General features: G+C 41.9%; 1 protein-coding gene across 1 annotated transcript in view; it reads left to right on the forward strand.

The window, feature by feature from the left end:
- Nucleotides 1–18,011, forward strand: part of LOC148013327 (pentatricopeptide repeat-containing protein At3g03580-like) — a 49,132-nt gene extending 31,121 nt beyond the window's left edge. The window contains exon 3 of the mRNA XM_087667870.1: nucleotides 17,969–18,011. The gene's annotated coding sequence lies outside the window, so the exon portion shown is untranslated. The remainder of the gene's footprint in view (nucleotides 1–17,968) is intronic.
- Nucleotides 18,012–20,324: the final 2,313 nt, after the last annotated feature.

The raw sequence follows: 20,324 nt of genomic DNA on the forward strand, positions 1-20,324 counted from the left end.
CTTCATGACGAGGCTATGCATAACCTCTTGTAGGAGACCGAGACTTTCTTGCAAAAGCAAGAAGAGTCGAGAACTTTGGGTGCAAGATTTTAGAGTTGAATACTTTGGCTTAGCATAGGAGATTATAGGGTTTGGTGGGGTGCTAATCGTTATAATCCAAGAGGCTGTGGAAGAGGCGGAAGGTGAAGAGGAAGTGGGGGAGACACGTGAAAGAGCACCACCCCAGGAGCAAGAGCAATTGAGCGAAAGGACAGTGATTGAGGGCAGAGAACCGGAGATACTATCTAGTCAAGGAGGGCCTAGGAGGCCCAAGAAGAAGACTCCTCAAAGCCAGTGGCAAGAAACCAGGGAAAGAATGACCAAGGAAGAAAAGATGGAGTTGTAGAGAGTGCAAGCGGAGTCGAGGAGGTCTGAAGAGGAGAGGAGGAGGAAAGCAGAAGGAAAGGTAGAAGAGCTATACAAGAAGGAAGAGGAAGATTTGATTCAAGCCATTCGTATGTCAGAGGAACAGCCTTCCAGGGAGGAGGAGTTGGCCGCTATGAGGCCACTAGAAGGGAAGAAGGCCCAAGCACTAGTGCCAAAGCTTTTTGCTTTGCATTCATGCGGCTCAAGGATTTATAGAGTTGCCAGCCATGGGCTTAGCTGCTTAGATTCTAGATCGACACGTGGTCCAATGTGAAGGATGGCTGTGGTTTGGAGTTGGATGGTGGGATAGACTTATGGTTCGACCCTTCAAAATCAGCATAAAGCAATCCCCTTTGGGAAATCTTATTGTCAATTCATGGAAGGATATTCTAGGGCATGTAGACAGAAAGAGGAATGCTCATAGAGGTGATGTTTCCTTAAGCTTTCTATCCAATTACACTTGCATTAATTGATGGCCAATCTTTAGGTTTATTTGAGAAGAAATGGGTGAATAGTATGAGTTAAAAGGGCATCAAATGCAGGTTGGACTTGTGGGGCCCAATTAAAGTAAATTGATTGCCCATGGATTTGATCATTAGGAAGTTTGGCTTGAGTGTGGGGGACCTATGTTCGTTTTGGTATCGTCGCAGCAATTGACACTCATTGGAGATCAACAGCCTATTTCTGCCTATCCACCTTTACTTCCTCCTCCTTATCCACCCCCACTACTGCCACCATCTTATTCTTCATCTTATCCCATCTATCCATTTCCAAATACCTCATGGTTTTAGCTTCTCATCCGCCAAGCATGCTTTTAATGACAAAACTCGTTTCAATGGGTCAAACTACACTACTTGGTCAAATTTGATGAGGCATATCTTAGACTCTCAGAACCCATGGGATTTAGTGTAGGGGTTGGAACCCCAATATGATCCCGCACTTGTTTCATACAAGGTTGTCTGCTTATGAAAGGCTTGTAACGCCTCCACTATTGTCGAGCTTATGTAGGGCTTATTGCCTGAGTCACACTCTCATGTTTAGTATTTCGACTTAGCATCTGAGCGTCGGGCACACTTGATTGTTCGCTATGCAGCTCGGGATAGGACCCGTTGCATCAATCTAGCTTATGAGCTTCAAAACTTTAAAACCATAGACAAGGATGACTTGAAAGTCAAGTTGGTTGAGTATTGGTGTCTCCTAGTTGAGTGCTCAACCACTAGGGCTCATAAGTTCTTTGATGATCAAGTTACCCTATTTCTTAGCAAGTTGCTAATAAGACATTTCCATTTTGTGCAGCATGGGATCTCATAGCCTTAGATGCCCACATTTTATGAGTTTGAGTATCAGTTGTTGCGTTACATATGGTTGTTCGATCAATTTCATAATACGTCCTCGATAGAGCGGTGTCTAGTTGCATCTTCTTAGAGGGGGCAACAAGGCAAGGGCAAATAAACTCAAATGAAAATCCAAATCAAAACAGGGCTAGTGAATCCCAAGGAACCCCTCAATCTTCTCTTAAACCTGGATGGCAGAATGCACCTAAGAGGAATATGTATTGTCAATATTGTCAAAAGGTTGGCCATTATAACAAGGAGTGTCGATCTAAGGCAAGAGACACACAATCAAAATCCAAGAATTAGACCTTTACATTCCAGTCGAGTAACCCCCAGCAGGAGAAGCAAGGTGGTGGCAATCCTCAGCAGGGGCAATGGCGAGGCTAGACCCACATTGCCACTTGTCAGTTATCTCAGTTAACGAACTACTGAACTCCAGAGGGTTTGTTTGACTGGTCAGTAGAGGTGCACATTATCTCCTTAGAGACATTGGATGTGAGTCCCATTCACATCTGCAAGTTGTCTCCTGTTGGGATAAAGGTCCGTTTGACCTCCATGTATAATGCACACAAACTATTCAGTTGTACATGTGAATGCACTCTTATATACCCTAAGTATAAATACATTTTGTTCTTTGTGTACCAACACATTGTTGGTACACTCAAATCTAATCGTACTTTACACACACTCTCTCTCACTTTCACTCCTTGAACTGCTGCACATCCCCAGCTAAGCTCCAACAATTGGTATCAGAGCTTAAGGTTCTGCGTGCTTTCCGAGATCAAGGTGCAGCCGATTGACACGTGACAGGGCTGACGTCCTAGTGAGCAGGCCCAGGCGGAAGCTGTGACTAGTTGACAAGCTGACAGCCAGCAGACGACTTGAGTTCCTAGTGACCAGCGTGTCAGGCAACAGGCAATAGGCAAGCTGCAGTCGAGCGTGACCAGGCGATAGGGCAGCAGCCAGGCGATAGGGTAGCAGTCGGGCGACAGGGCAGCAGACCGGCGGATAGAGTGGGCTGCAGTATGCGCCACATGACAGGTTAGGCGTGCCTGCAGTTGGGCGCCACGTAACAGGCAGGCGGCGCCACGCGACCCGCCTGACAGGTCAACGGATCCCCCCTCCCTCCCCTTCCCCCCTGCCGCATCATTCTGCCATTTTTTTAAATCAAAGACTTTATTTTTCTCTCAAATCTCTTTTGAATTCTTTTCCTTTAACGGGGGTTCGTGCACTGGAGGCACAAATCTCAGACTTGTGCAAATTTGAGCCCGAGAATTTGGGGCTTTTATCGGATTTAACCCTGTCTATGCCTGGCAGTGGCATTCAGGTCAGAAATTGCAAACATTGTGCGTGGTGACCTCAATCAAATTGGGGATTTTGCCAAATTTGTCAGAATTTCACTCTTTTGAGTAAAATTTCTCGACATTGGATCTCAAAAAATTGGGGCTTTTCATGTATTGGTAAAATTTTGCTCAGTTGGGTCAGATTGGCTGACATTTATGCACTTTTGGACTTGGAAATTTGGGGCTTTGTGCAGAATTTGGTAAATTTCTACATTTTTGCCCGTGTTGGCTGGTTTATGTACAAACAACAGAGGTTTATTACTGTTTGAGGAAGAACAACAGTGTGCTTGCTAGTTTAGCTTGTGCTTTTACAGTCCAGGGCATTTACTCTTGTGTTTGTGATACAATGGCTGCAACTTCTTCCAGTTCAGACATCAAGAGTTTGATGGAAATCAAACTGTTTGATGGAAATCAAACCGTTTGATGGTCATGGCTTTGACCTTTGCAAATACTGTATGTAGGGCATATTGTTTCTAAAGGATTGTGAGGATGATTTGCAAGAAGATAAACCCGCACAAATGTTTGATGCAGATTGGGCCAGAGTAAACAAAAAAGCTGTGGCTTACATTAAGATGGGTGTCACTGATGACATCTTGACAGACATTAAGTGGTACTTGCTTCAGCCCATACAAACTACGTTTTAGTTTACACACCAACTGCTCTTTTCTAGGAACTACAAAGCCCTCAGGGCTGTTTCATGTAGATTTCCTCATCAATGTCACCATGCAGAAAAGTTGTTTTCACATCCATTTGGTACAGTTCTAAGTCCAATATAGCAGTGAGAGCAAAAAGTACATGTAGAGTGGTCATCTGGTGAGAAGACCTCTTGGAAGTCAATCCCTTCCTTCTGTGCATACCCTTTGGCAACCAGTCTTGCCTTGTACTTGGGTTTCCCATCAACTATCTTTACTTTGTAAACCCATTTGTTTGGAAGAGGTTTTTTTCCTTTGGGCAATGACACAAGATCCCAAGCATCATTAGCATACAGAGATTTAATCTCTTCCTGCATAGCTAGCTCCCACTTATTGCTGAATTTGCATGACTTGGCCTCTTTATATGTAAGGGGCTCACCCTCATCTATAAGCATCACATAGTACAAAGAGGGGTCATACCTATGTGGCTGCCTTCTTAAGCGTGTAGACCTGCGTACCCAATGATCTACATTTTTAGGAATTGGGTCTACATCTGGCGGTATGTTATTTTCAGCATTTATTGGCTGTTGTAAGCCATTTTCAGCATGCTGTTCATGCTGTACAACACTTTCATTTTCATTACCAGCACCTGCATTTTCATAATCAGCAAGTCTATCTTGCTGTCCATGACCTCTTTGTGCTTCTATTTGCTGTCCATCATCATCTGGCTCAAAAATAACCGGCTGATCATCAGTTTTAGCTTGTGGTACAGCATCATGAGGCTCATCATTTGAAGTAATAGGTGGCTGCAAATTCTGAAATTTGACCTTTTTCATGTCTTCATCAGAGGCTAAGGTACTTTTTAGTAACTTTGCCTCATTAAACACAACATTACGGCTGTGAACAATTTTCTTAGACTGTGGTAACCACACTATAGAATTCACCCTCATCACCATAGCCCATGAAAATGCCTTTGGTGGATTTCGGGTCAAGTTTGTTCCTTAGCTCATCTCTAACATGCACAAAAGCATCACAATCGAATATCCGTAAATGGTCATATGAGGCCGATTTACGAGACCAAACCTCCTCAGGGATGCCATTATTTAAGGACGTGTTTGGAGAGCGGTTGCAAATGTGAACCGTGGTTTTAAGTGCCTCTCCCCAAAATTCATGAGGGAGATTAGCAGTGGACAGCATACACTGCACTCTTTCACATGAAGTCCTATTATATCTTTTAGTGACCCCATTTGAAGAAGGGCTGTAAGGAGCTGTAAGCTCCCTCTTAATTCCATGCAAGTCACAAAAGGACTAAAACTTAGTAGATGTGAACTCACCCCCATTATCAGTTCTCAAGCATTTCAGATTTTTACATGTCTAAGTGGTCACAAATGCATGAAAAGTTTTAAAAACAGCAAACACTTCACTTTTCTTTTTCAATAGATAAACCCAAATCTTCGTGGAACAATCATCAATAAAAGAGAGAAAATATGCAGCACCACCCAACGATTTCACGGGCATACTACATACATCAGAATGCACTAAGTCGAAGACATTAGACTTATGAGAGACACCAGAGTAAAATGAATTTTTCATTTGCTTTCCAAATAGACAGTCATTACAAAAATCAACTTTAGAGTCTTTTCCATCAACCCTCTTGAAAGAGGTAAGGACATCAAGTCCTTTTCGGCTCATATGGCCTAATCTCTTATGCCACAACTCCAAATGACAACCAATTTCAGCAAGTGCAAGAAACTTGCCATTCAAAGCTTTACAGTGCAAACAATACAAAGTGCCCTTCTTGGTTCCTTTTGCAATCAGCATGGAACCCTTTTCAATTTCCACAAACCACCACCAAACAGTGTAGTGTAACCATGCAAGTCAAGCTGACCAACATATAGTAAACTCTTCTTGATGCTGACATCTTTCAACACAAGCTCTTGCAAAAGGGTTCCTTTTGCAATCAGCATGGAACCCTTTTCAATTTCCACAAACCACCACCAAATAGCGTAGTGTAACCATGCAAGTCAAGCTGACCAACAGATAGTAAACTCTTCTTGATGCTGACATCTTTCAACACAAGCTCTTGCCCATTATCTAAAGACAAGTGTACAGTGCCAATCCCATCAATGCTGCAAGCATGGTTATTTCTAAGGTATACTTTTCCATAACTACCTGCATTGAACATAGCAAAACACTCCAAGCAAGGAGTTTCATGGAAAGAGGCACCATAGTCTACAATCCAAGTGTGAGTGACACCATCATCAATTGAAAAAAGTGCATCAATTATATCAGCCTTGGTAACTTGCATATCTTGCATGTGACATACAAGGGCATCATAATCAACTGCACATAATACATTAGTCTCTGTATCCGAGAGCTCCTGTATGACTACACTGGAGGCCACATTGGCCTTTTCCTTGCCTTTGGCTGCCTCAGATACATTTGTCTTATCCTCTTTCTTCTTTTTGTCTCCTACATTTTTCTTTCTCTCTTGTTCCTTCTTGTAGTACCTGCAATTAGGCTTCTTGTGGCCCTTGCGACTACACTGATAGTAAGTAATATCACTCTTTTCCTTTCCTTTGCTCTTACTTTTACTTCTTTGTCCAGTATTTGCATTTTTCTTTTCAGCCTTGCCTTTAACTTTACAAGTTGAGTTGTTGCCTTCTCCATTAGACTTACATCTAATTTCTTCATTCAAGATTGAACCCCTCACACCATCATACGAGAGATTGGGGTTATTACTGAGAGAAACCACCAAGGTCTCCCAAGAATCAGGCAGTGTCATGATCATAAAGATCGCCCTCAACTTATCATCAAAATCCAAATTGGCATCCTTGAGCCGATTTAAAACGCCAATAAATACATTCAAGTGCTCAGCTGCAAGCTTGGACTCATCCAGTCGCATATTCACCAACTTGCGCATTAAATGCACCTAATTAATAGGTGTGGTGATCTCATAAGTAGTTTTCAACTTCTCCCATATTGCACAGCTAGTATCTAAGCCCTTAATGTCCATCAAAATGTCATTAGTTACACCCATCTTTATATAAGCCACAACCTTTTTGTTGACTCTGGCCCAATCTGCATCAGACATTTGTGCGGGTTTATCTTCCTCAAGGCATCCTCACAATCATTTAAGAACAATATGCCCTGCATACGGTCTTTCCATAGGTCAAAGCCCTGACCATCAAACCGTTTGATTTCCATCAAACTCTTAATGTTAGAACTGGAAGAAGTTGCAGCCATTTTTATTACGAACACAAGAATTAATGGACTAAACTGCAAGAGCACAAGCTGAACCAGCAAATACATTGCTGTTCTTGCCCAAACAGAAATGAATCTCTACTTTTTTTACATAAACCAGCCACCACACATGTAAATATTATCAAATTTTGCACAAAATCCCGAAAATTCTAGGTCCAACAATGCATAAATGTCAACCAATTTGACCTAGCTGAGCAAAACTTCGGCAAAACATGAAAAGCCTCAATTTTTCCAGGTCCAATGTCAGGAAATTTTACTTGAATGAGCGAAATTTTGACAAATTTGGCAAAATCCCCAATTTAATTGAGGTCAACACGCACAATGTTTGCAATTTCTGACACGAATGTAACTGCCAAGCACAAACGAGATCAAATTTGGGAAAAGCCCCAAATTTTTGGGCCAGATTTGCACAGATCTAGAACCTGTGCTTCCACGCATGAACCCCGTTAAAGAAAAGGAGGTAAGTGTGATTAAAGGAAATTTTGAAAAAAATGACGGGGGAGGGGGGAGGGTTCCGTTGACCCGTCATCACGACTAAGGACTTGTCTGTCGGGTGCGCCTGGTCAGCAACGTGGTCCTATCCGCGTCGACCGCTGGTGTCGCCTTGCTGTTGGTCAAGGCGTCATCTTGTTGTTGGTCGCCTCGACTCCCCTCTGGTCCCTGTTGCGTGCGTCATCTGTCCGCTTCCCATGGACACGAATTCGAGTTGTCACGCCACGAACTCTAGCCGCCTGTACACCTGTCGCCAGATCACTTATGGACTATCGTGCTGGTTTCTTTGTCACCTGCAGCCAGTCACGAGTACCTATACAACGTGTTGGTCTTGTACCGTAGGCTCTGATACCAGTTGTTGATAGTATGCAGCAACTGGAGGAGAGAGAGAGAGAGAGAGAGAGAGAGAGAGAGAGAGAGAGAGAGAGAGAGAGAGCGACAGAGAGTATGATACGATTTTGGGTGTATCAACAATGTGTTGATACACAAAGAATAAAATGTATTTATACTTAAGGTAGGTAAGGGTGCATTCACATGTACAACTAAATAATACACGTGTACAATACACGGAGGTGAATAAAGGGCCTTTATCCCAACACTTAGGACATCTTGTCTATGACTATCTTTATGAGTTGTTACGTCAGGGGATGATTGAGGGCTTTTCGTGCCTAAAGCTATCTCTGGAGGTCTATAAAGCATGTTAGCTAGGTAAGTAGCATTGTACACCCTTTCCTTAGTAGTCTATCAATCGTGTTGTTGAACCCCTTAGGCTCATTCGTGTAAATCTTTGCGGTTCCACATCCATTGTTGTCTTGAATAGGGTGCTGTATTTCTTTTTGATAGTGGATGATTTCTCTAGATACATGTGGGTATACTTTCTAAAGCATAAGTTGATGCCTTCACTTATTTCAATGCTTGGGTATTGCTGGTCCATAACCAAATTGCTCATTGTGTGGATACTATGAGGAGTGATTCTGGTGGCGAGTTTATCTCCCATGAGTTTTCTGAGTTTCTACAGGAGCAGGGCATTGCATGCTAGCTCACTGCTACCATCTCCCTTGCATGGAATGAAGTTGTAGAGCGTAGGAACTGGACAGTCATGAATATGGCACACTCTATGCTGTTCGCAGCAGAGCTCCCTAAGTGCCTTTGGACCGAGGCTGTTAACACTTCTCTGTGTGAAGATATGCTAGGGTTTGCACTGAGGAAACATAGCATGTACGACCAAGACTGAATGCAAATCTCAAACGCTAAATGCAAAACACAAAAACTCAAAACTCAAACACATAGACAAACAAAGAGAGAATAAACTTTGAAGTGAATGAATGCTATAAATGAATGTAAGAGTGTATAGAATGCTTAAGGGCAGAGCAATGTGGTATCGGAGAGTGACGTCCATCGGAGACAGATTCCAAGTGTTGTGACAACTAGTCGAAGTGTTTGAGTACAGGAAACACAAACACTGATCACCAGAGTGTTAGGGAACTGAGATGACAACTGGAGAGGTGTTTGTTGATGTAGATGATCTGTTTGACAACAAAAACGCAAGTACTGTAGCTTGGTGGGAGAGATGACAACAGCCTATTGTCTAGCCGCAGATGCTGAAAATGCAGGTTGATTAGGTGCTATGATGATGCAATAGAAGGACACCTCCAAACAACAAGGTGACGCTTGAAAACAGGCTATCTAGGGCTAGATAGTGATGGAGTATAGTTGGTGATGGCTGGACAGTAGATGGTAGGTTGCTAATGGTTGAAATCTGCATGGTAGAGTGAGAAACGTGCACAAAAGGATAAGATTGAATGGTGGAGAGCTTGTCTATTTATAGATGTTGAAGGGTGCCTTAAAAAATTAGTATTTCGGGAGACCATTGAAAGCATGTTTTGGGGCTGTTTAAAAATGCTAATAAGTTGTAAAGTGTGTTTTGGCTCAACACCCCCTCTCAGGCCTAAAACTGAGACTAAAAGGGAAGACCTGCAATATTTACCCGAAGGCATCCCACCCCAAAGTAGCCAGGTCATCGGATAAAAGCTGCACGTCGGCACTATTTGCCTAGAGTTTGTGCCTTCTAGTGACAATTTTGCAGATATTTTGACCAAGGTAGTCAACTAGCTAGTTCTTCAGTATCTTCTACTGCAGATTGGCTTGGGTATACCCTCCTCTACTTCTTTAGATTGACTGGGAGAGGGTGCTAGGGTGCTTCCTTTTTACTTCTTGTAGCTTGAGAGGGGGTGGTTTTCTTCTCTTGATAGTGACAATGATGATGCTTATATTTTATATTGTATATTATGGATATTTGTAACTTCATGCGCACTACTAGGATGACATGATTGTGAAAGGGCGCTTGGGTAAGTGAACAATTCCCCTACGAAGGCACTATTCAAGTGGCACCGTTGGATTGCTTTATGCATGAGCATGAATACTTGCATCTTCCTTTGTATTACTCCATGTATTGACATTTTGTTCATGTAAACATGCATCTGTGTGCATTTATCCCTTTTTGGTCACCCTTGGAGTGGTCGACTTCGGATCCACATGTTTGTATTGTATATTATGGATATTTGTAACTTCTTCTACATTGCTAGGATGTCATGATTGTAAAAGGGCACTTGGGTAAGTGAATAATTTCCGTGTGAGGCCACTTATCCAAGTGGCACCGTTGTATCGCTTTATACATGAGCATGAATACTTGCATCTTCCTTTGGATTACCCCATGTATTGGCATTCTATTCATGTAAATATGCATCTGTGCGCATTTATCCCTTTTTGGTCACCCTTGGAGTGGTTGACTCCGGATCCACCTATTGAGAAATCATATCATTTGGTACAGTTTTTCTTTTTCTTTGCCTTTTTTGGTTTCAGTTTTTAGTCTCAAAAAGGCTTTCTAGCATCTTCGAGAGAGTTGGACCGCCGTACGAGAGACTTCAGTGGGTAAGAGTTGAGATAGTTGGTGCTCACATATACGGCACATCCCCCATTCTCAGCAACTTCACCACACTTACTTCTTTTGAGACTTTCGTCTCTTTTCTCTCCTCTCTCCTTTATCTTCTTCGAGTGCCTTGCATTATTGCATAAGGTTTGCATTTGGAGTCCATCCAGTTTGTATCACCATCCACACACAGGTGACAACTTCGAGAGCTCTTTCTCCTTTGGATTTGGTGCTCACCCTTATTGGCATCAGCATCCACTTGCCAAGTGCCAGCTCTTCACCTTCAGGCAACAGTTTATCCCTATGTTTGGTTGCATTGGAGGCTCTCCTTCACTTAGTGCCTTCCTCCATCATTAAGGATCATCTTTCTTAGCTGCTGGAGTTTGCGTTTGCAGCATCTTGCAAGTGCTCCACTATCTGGCGTCACATCATAGAGGGCGTTTCCATGGTCAGAGGCTCTTCATCCCCTCCGTCATTCTGGTGATAGTTTACCAGTCCTTGGTAGCATCGAGCCTTTGTGTTTGGGCTATCCGAGAGGTCACCCTCATCACGAGTCATCATCCTTTCATTGCTGATTCAGAGGCTTCTCTTCGACAACAGTCTCCTAGCTCTAGGCAACACCTCATCATCCCCTTGTTTGCAGACTTAAAGACTTCTTCGGCAATCTCCCTACTCCAAGACATTCTTCGTGCTATGACATCCTTGTATCAAATTCACTTCATCATTTTATTCATTCATTTGATAGCCCTTTTTTCTCTTCTCAGTGTTTGCCGTACACACTTTTTGTTCCTTTTTGCAAATCCTATTGTCTCTCTGATTGCTCAGTCATTTCTTGATATGGTATTAGAGCCAGTGAGCTATGAAGATCCTCTGCATCAGTGAAGGCAAAGACACAGGTTGCAAGATTGACATCAACATCTGATTATTACTCTACTGTTGTTGTGTCCCTGGGAGATATCTTTCTTCTCCCTTCCATCCTTTTTTTTATAGGTTGGCCCTACGGTATCATGATACTCCACTGTTAGATTGCCTATTTCCTAGGTGCTCCTACTGCGGCAAGAACAGTCTCACTACCGACGATTGTTACCATTGATCTTTGCTCCCTACCCCACTGAAGTATATGCATCTTTCACTAGGCATTCCTTGTGCTACCTCTCCTTTCTGGGCCACAGATATTGTTCTGCATCAGCTCTCAGCTTACTATGCTCAAACCAATAAGATGCATTGCACTATGTCCTCACAAGACGACAGATGCATTTTGACCTCATGAGGCAATAAGTCCTCCTCACAAGACGACAGATGCATTTTGACCTATGAGGCAATAAGTCCTCCTGGAGACCACCACATTGCATGGAGATTTTCCCCTTCCATTTTCAGGTTTGATGACTCCCACGGTCCACATCTCCTCCATAATCCACTCCATTTTGAGCCTGCGAATGTTCCCTACCCTTGGCTCATGTTGAACCTTTTTCTTTCCCACCCTCTTCTACTTAGGTTCGAGAAGACACCTCTGGGCGCTCTTTGCTTTTTGCTCCTTTCGAGCCCCAGATACCCTCTTTGGTACAACCAATAGTACTTCCTTTGTTATTAGACACCTCAGAGTCCATGATCCATGAGTTGGGGTCCCTCTCTCTCTCAAAGGGGGCTCGAGAGGGGGATCTTTTTCCTTTGCCCTCAGAGGGGGAATCTCCTTTTTCTTCGGCTTCAAAGGGGCTCCTACTCCTCTAGTTTCAGAGGGGAATCCTACTATTCTTGAAGTTCCTTACCCACTATTATTTACTTTCGAGGAGTGGCTTTCTTTTGAGCAGTCCTTTTCTCTATACCTATCCAATCTCTAGAGGATCTATCTTTGATTAGGACCTTTGGATTTTTAGTAGCGACTTTGTGTCTAGGCCTTCGTATTCCTTTTAGCATGGTATAATGGAGCTAGTGGCTTCTCTCTTGAGGTTGTGTCTTAGGTTCTATTGCTCATCTAGTCTCGTGACTATCTTCACAAGTCTTCTTTTAGGTGGCATTTTTGGATTACAGTGTGGATCTTCTTCTTCTCTTTATATCACTTTTTTTTTTGCTCCTTTTTAGGCATGAGAGGGAGTGTTGAGAAACCACATCATTTGGTATGATTTTCCTTCATTTCCTTTTTTGATTTTAGTTTCCAGTCCAAAAAATGCTTTCTAGGGTCTTTCGAGAGAGTCGGAGCGCCGTACGAGAGACTTCAGTGGGCGAGACTCAAGACAGTTCATACCTACATATATGGCACATCTCTCATTCTCAGCAACTTCATGATACTCACTTCTTCTGAGATTTTCATCTCCTCTCTCCTCTCTCCTCTCTCCATCTTCAGGCGCCTTGCATTCTTGCATTAGGTTTGCACTTGGAGTCCATCTAGTTGGCATTATCATCCACACATAGACGACAGCTTCCAGAGCCCTTTCTCCTTTGCGTTTGGTGCTCACCCTTGCTGGCATCAAGATCCACCTACCAAGTGTCAGCTCTTCTCCTTTAGGCGATGGTTCATCTTTGCGTTTGGCTACCTTGGGGACTCTTCTCCACCTGGCGTCTTCCCCTATTATCAGGCATCATCTTGCTTAGTTGTTGGTTTTTGTGTTTGCAACATTTGGCGACTACTCCACCATATGGCATCACATCACAATTGGCGTTTCCATCATTAGAGGCTCTTCATCCTTGCATTTGCAGCTCTGACCCACCTCCATCATTTGACAACAATGTACAAATCCTTGATAGCATCTAGTCTTTGGTTTGGGCTACTCTCAGGAGGTCACCTTTATCACCAGTCATCATCCCTGCGTTGTGGATTCAGAGGCTCCTCTTCGACGGCAGTCTCCTTGCTCTAGGTAACACCTCATCATCCCTGCATTTGCAAACTTAGAGGCTTCTTTGGGAGTCTTCTTGCTCTAGTACATCCTTCGTGCTATAGTACCCTCGTATCAGATTCACTTCATTATTTCATTCATTCAGGTGAAATTCTCTTTATTTCTCTTCTCATTGTTTGCTATATGCACTGTGTTCCTCCCTGTAAACCATACCGTCTCTCTGGTTGCTAAGTCATTTCTTGACACCACCATACTCGTGTCATTGCATATGGTAGTCTCCAAAGGCATTTTTTTTCCTATGCTTGCATGCTAGCTTTGCTTGTCTTGCTTGCTTACCCATTGTGCCGTTCTTTCCACATATTTTGCATATGATTGGCACACACACACACACACACACACACACACACACACACACACACACATCCTCTTAGGCATCCCTAGGCACTTACCCTAGTAATGTGTGGGATTGTTTTGTTTGCTTCGAAGGTAGTGGGGCTCTCTATCCTTCTTTTCATCAGTACTTTGGGACATAGTGACCCAATGGAACCACTTGTTTGAAACCATCACTTAATACTAAATCTCTTAAAATTAAAACAAAGCCCTCATAAAAAAAAGTCCAATGTTGATTTTATTCACCTTTGTAGGACTTGGTAGGCCCTTGGACAACTGACGTGTATGCTTGGTCTGATACCCTTGCCTCTTTGGGGTAATCACTTGGGCTCCCTTGGTAAGATAACCATCGCTTCTATAGTCTTGGTAGGTCAATGGGTAGGCAACATGGACCCTTTGGCCGATGCCCTGGTTGCTTTGGGGTGGGATACCTTAAAAGAAACTGAACATCAAGGGCTAATTTCTCATGGCTTAGTTTTGGGCTTGAGAGGGAGTGTTAAGATAAAAATGCATTAGCCTAACTTAAACAAACCCAAAACACGCTTAATTAATGAAGAAGTCTTCTTATTTTAAAAAGAAACGCGATTCTAGAGAGTTACTGTGTCCCACATGTAAAACCCTAATTTGGGTGTCCCAAACTTTCTATAAATAGGCATACAACCCACCACTCTCCCTCAATCTCGTTTTTGCAGGTTTGAGGAGCCATGTCTATGCTGCCCATACCCAGTTTGCAGAGGACATCATGGTTAGAGCTTCCCCCACCCAGTTGCTATTATATGGCGCTTGATTCGAGCCTCCATCACCCACATCCAAGCTATCGCTTGCTGCTCCATCACTGTTAGATTTGCGTTTGTTGTCAGGCATCCATCTCGAGCTGCTGACATTAGCATCCAAGCTGCGTTTACAATTATCAGGGGTCTCCGGAGCTGCCACCATCATCTAGGTGCTGTCGCCTTGCACTGACTGACCGCATTTGATCATCTCTCTCCTCCACAGGGTCATCTACACTGTTGCCCACCTCTAGACTGTTGCGTTGGCCATCTCTAGATGTCGCCCAGTTTTCTCTCACCTCTGATATCTACATTTTTAGTCTTTCTCTCTCTTGTGTTGCCATTTGCATCAGATCTAGCCTTCCCTAGTTGCATTTGCTGGTGTTCGACACACAAAGGCTGCCTTTACCTTGATTCTAGAGATAGAGTTCGAGGTTCAATATTCATTGCATAGTGTGTTTGCTGCATGCGCATTGTATATTCATTATTCATTGTGTTCATTGTCTCTAAGTTACCCTAACATTAATTGTATTTTGTGTTTATCAGTTTGTGCTTCGTCGTACGATTGGTTTTGTGTTTTTTACGTTTAGAGCATTTCTTCACAATTTGTTGACTTTGGCTTGTATCAGGTGGAAGTACAAAATATATAACTAGCCAAATTTAGGCCGAAGATGCTTGAGTTTCACCTTAACTGGATCCTGAGAGCCTTCCAATATTGGCGAAAGGTTGATGTGCATATGCTAGAAGAGGCCTTACGGTTGGTAGTATAGTTGTCGAAAGCCACTCCCTTCAACAAGGTTATTTATGCCATGGAAGGTTGCTAGGTCTTCAAGATATGTTCACTTGGAAGCTTCAAGCAAGCCTTGCTAGGTTGCAAGGAGAGAATGAGTCCTGCAGTGTGTTCAAGATGGTCTGTTGAGGTCTGACTCTGATTGCTATTTGAATTGAATGATTTCAGATTGCTGCCATTGATTTTGGTCACTAGCAAGAAGTTTTGAAAGTTTGCTGAATGGAGCCTTAGGGTTTTGAAGTCTTGTTGTAAAAAGGGAGTGATAATATCATCCTTTGTAATCTCTTCCCCCATGTGGGGAATCACGGTGTCCTAGTCTTCTCATTTTCTCCTTCTCCTTCACCTTCAACAATTTCTTCTCCTTTGAGATGAGTGTTCTTATCCAAGATTAATTTCATGAGTATAGATTTGTTGCACCTTCTTATAGTAGATGGTGGGGTTTACATGTTAGATAGCTGGGTCGACATCAGGGAGAGGGGTGGACCTTTCACTGATTAATGGATGGTTGCCTATTTGCAGTAGTTGTCCATCCTTGCAAACACACCTCCACTACCTATTGGGAACATGATGGAGTAAAGGCCTCTTCTCTTGCTTTTAATCTTCTTCTACAACAACTCTCTTTAAGAGAAGCAACAATAGTAATCTTAACATTTCATAGGTATGTACCTTAATGCATTGAAACCATTTTTGGGTATTTGAGCATGCGATAGTGAGTGAATGACAACAATGAAATATGGAACTCTAGCAAAATGAAAGAGAGAGAGAGAGAGAGAGAGAGAGAGAGAGAGAGAGAGAGAGAGAGAGAGAGGTTGACTATTACGACAAAATAGAGGGGGGTTGATTATGGGAAAAGAAAAAGAGAGAGGGTTGTATTAATGTATACAAAAGCCCAAATCAGCCTATGAGAGATATATAGATACATTCAAATTTCAAGGAACTATCACGTTTCTCAAGTAGAGTAAAGAAACCATAATCTAAGAGGAAGCATCTAGCTAGGAAACAACAAATAACTAAATAGACTGAAATACCGGACCTGATACAATGTGGAATCAATATGAGGATATTCAACATGGATAAGCTAAACCATTGATGTCGAGTTGCTTAATGGCATGCTAGTCTTGTTTGCATACTCGCATGGTGCCTTGACTACAATTGAATGACCTCTCCTTCAATTGGCACCTTCATTGTTATTTTTAAAGAAGTGAAATATTGCGCATAATTTGTATTATAGTAAAAAGAGGGGATATCACATCAAAATAGGGGCACTGCCCTTATGTGAAGTACAACGTGCTTGGCAAGTGGAGACATCCTATATGGCTTCTATTTATTTATTATATCTTGTATTTGTGGTAGAGGAGTATCCAAGGTGGTGATCAAGTTCTGTCCTTAGAGGGTGAGTTACTTGCTTGGAAAACAAAAGACTAATCGACATCATGCGTTCAAGCTATTGACTTCTTTCGTGGTAGACTATCATCTTGATTTCCAATGGCACTTTTTTTTTTCTTTTCTCTTTCCTCTAGCTAGCTCGCCAGCTCTTGAGCAATTGTGTTGGGTGGCAATACACTAAATATCGCATTTTTCATGTGTGAAAGAACTGTGGCCATTTCATTGACTTTTTGGTTCAAGATGGTTGCTTTTGGCTCCTTGTTAAGCTTTACCAATGAGCGAGTAATCTCAGTCTTTGCTTCCATCCTTGCTATCAGCCTAGCATGGCAGAGAACCTACGATATAAGGTTAAGAGTTAGATTGACTCGACTTCTTTTGAAACTGTCCTTCAACATAGTTGAATTCCTTTGCAACAAAGGTTCCAAAGAATCACCCCCCTTAAATAGGTCCAGACTAATGAGGGTATCCTGTTGGCTTCTCCCAATAGAATCTCCTTCTAGCTGAACAGGTAAGGGTGGAGGAGAAAGATAACTTTATATAGCTAGTTCATTATGTTCTGGTTATCTCAGCATATGAGGAATATATGTGGCAGAGTTTCTATCCCTTTGCCACATGGTGGACAAATTCTTGTCCTCACTCCAATGCTCCTTGCTTTTTCTTGGGTCCATATGCTTTTGTGAAGAATAAGCCACGTGAGGATTGACATTTTTGGTTGTATTGCGGCTGATTAGATTTGTTTAAATCTAAATTTCCATTGATCTCTTTTGACCAAGAGATTTGCCGTATTTGGTTGAGTTTATGTATCATTTGTGTGTTTGAAGGGGGGAAGTGAAGCATGGAAGAGAGTTTCACATGTATCTTTCAAGAGAAGAAGTTAGCACAAAACTTTTCATTAACTTGAATGAACAATGGAACATTACTATGCCATATGGCTTTCCTGTGTAAAATGAACTCTTAAGTCCTTTATGCTAAGTCTGAACCTTAATTGTAGAGATGTGATGTCCAGCTAGTTTTGGGAGAAGTCTCACATATTCTTCTAGATCTGAGGCTCTTCTTGTTAAGTTGAGCCGCTTGCTTTAGTTGCTTTGTCGGGTAGGTCAATACATTGGTTGAAAAAGTTGATGGACCTTCACACGAAGAAAGATACAACCATGTTTGTACATTTAAATGAGTTTAACTTAACTTTTAGTCAGCTGATTGCTTTGGAGTTCCACATTGATGATGAGTTCAAGGCTACATTTTTGCTATGCACTTTGCTTGAAAGTTGGGATACTTTCAGGATGTCTTTGAGTAACTCAAATGCTCAGTTGTTAGATTTTGATGTGGAGAGTTCTTTGCTAGTGGAAGAACTCAATAGGCAAAATAATTCGGTAATCAAGTCTTCTAATGTATTGCATACTAGGGGGGCAGATTTCAGCAAAAGTGCAGTTCTGAAAATAAAGCACGTATCAAGTCTCGTGGTAAAAATTTGGAGTGTTGTCATTGTGGTAGGAAAGGAACTACAAATGGGACAGTTTTTGATTGAAGAAAGAGAATGGCAAAAGCAAAGACACTGAAGACAACAAGGTTGAGAAAAATGATATCCAACATGCAAAGAAAAGCAGTGTGAAGATAGAGGAGATAAATATAGTCACTCATGAGAATGATAGTGATTGTGATGTACTCCTTGCTTCTTTGAGTGCACATGCATTGTTTGTAGATTCTGATGGTGACATGCATACTTGGATATTTGACTCAGATATGTATTTTCATGTCACATCACATCATGAGTGGTTTTTTGACTACAATGGTGGTGCATGTGGTGTTGTCCACTTGGGGGATAACTATGCATGTCAAATTGCAGGTATCGGTAGTGTGGAATTGGAACTTCAGTATGGCTTCATGTTTGTTTTGCATAGTATAAGATTTGTATCTCAGCTCAAGAAGAGATTGATAAGCACAGGGCATCTAGATGACCAAGGCTATCATACCACCTTTGGAGATAGCAAATGGAAAATTTGTAAGGGCTCTCGCATTGTTACCAAGGGCTCTAAAAGTGATACTTTGTATCCTTTGTATGTATCTAGCATACGTGACCATGTAGTCGCAATAACCGAGCAGCCAAGTGTCTCTTTGTGGCATAGTTGGTTAGGACACATGAGCGAAACTGGAATGAAAGTACTTTCTCGGTTGGGTTATTAGCTGTATTTGAGGTATGTTGATTTCGAACAATGTGATTACTATATATATGTTAAGCATGCTTAAATGTCACATAAACAATCTCTTTCTCTAAAGGCTTTACTCTTAGAGTTGGCAGATTCAGATGTATGTCAGATGCTAGGGTTATCTCTAGGGGGAAAGAAGTATTTCATTACTTTTATTGATGATGCCACACACAAAGTATAGGTTTATTCAATCCATCATAAAGATGAGACTTTGGATAAATTAAAAAAGTTCATGGCACTTGTTGAAAATCAGACCAATAAGACATAAAGTGTCAAAAGCCCTTCAAGACTTTTGTGATAGCAAATAGATAAAAAGGGAGCTCACTACCCCTCACAATCCACCCCAAAATGGTGTTGTAGAGCGTACAAATAGGACCATTCAAGACAGGGTTTGTACAATATTGGCGCATACTACTTTACCTCATGGATTTTGGGCAAAGGATGTTATTGATTAATTGGTCACCAAAATGGTCTTGGGGGCAGGGGAGGGGAGTCCAGTAAGAAGCGTGGTTGGGCAAGCCACCTTCATATGCTCACTTGAGAGTGTTTGGTTGCGAGGCATTTGTGCACATTCGCAAGGAAGAACGTAGCAAACTTGAGCCAATGTCTTGCAAATCTATTTTCTTAGGATATGGTATTGAGGGTGAAATGGGTATATGTTATGGGATCCCGACAAAAGGAAAATTATATGCAACAATAATGTTATCTTCTAGGAAGTTCGCATGCACAAACAACTTGACAAGATTGAGGAAGTCAAAATGGTTGTATTTCGGGAAGATGTACCAATAGGACATCAAAGAATGTGTGTTGGACAGTAGCAAATACCTGCTGTAAATGGGATTGAAAATGTAGGAAATGATGCTAAAAATGATCAGCAAGATATTGCCCATGATTTACCACAATTTTAGCAAGAAAAGATGTCTTTGGAATAACCAGAATCGGCTGTATAGCATGTTGAACCTGCAGAACATCAAGCTGTTTATGTAGATTTGCAGGCAGAATAGCCAACAAATCTTGATCATTAGGTCCATAGGTGGACCAAAATGCAAAGACAACCATATAGGTTTATTCTTGGTGTCAATTATGTGGCTGATTATGTCATGTTGATAGATTGTAGTGAGTTGTCATGCTTCAAGGAAGAAATGGATAAAAAAGACAGCAAGAAATGGTATAAGACTATACTGTCAAAGATGGAATCTTTCATGAAAAATAGCACTTGGGATTCAGTGCATTTGCCTAAAGGGTAGAAATTGCTACCATGCAAATTTACAAAATAAAAGTTACTTCTGGTTCTTTGCCAAGGTACAAAGCATGACTGGTTGCTAATGGGTACAAGTAAGAACATGGAATCGATTTTGATGAAATTTTTTCTCTTGTAGTCAAAATGACTACTTTGCGAATCATTTTGGGCTTGATTACATCTCAAGATACGGAACTCATATAAATGGATGTAAAAACATTTTTCTTACATGGTGATCTGCATGAGGAGATCTGTACATGCAACAACCAGAGGGTTTTGTTGCAAAGGGGAAAGAACACATGTTATGTAAACTC

Source organism: Lygodium microphyllum, chromosome 26 (genome assembly GCF_053477565.2).
Source record: "Lygodium microphyllum isolate KBCC chromosome 26, Lygodium_microphyllum_v1.1.10, whole genome shotgun sequence".
Classification (NCBI taxonomy): Eukaryota; Viridiplantae; Streptophyta; class Polypodiopsida; order Schizaeales; family Lygodiaceae; genus Lygodium; species Lygodium microphyllum.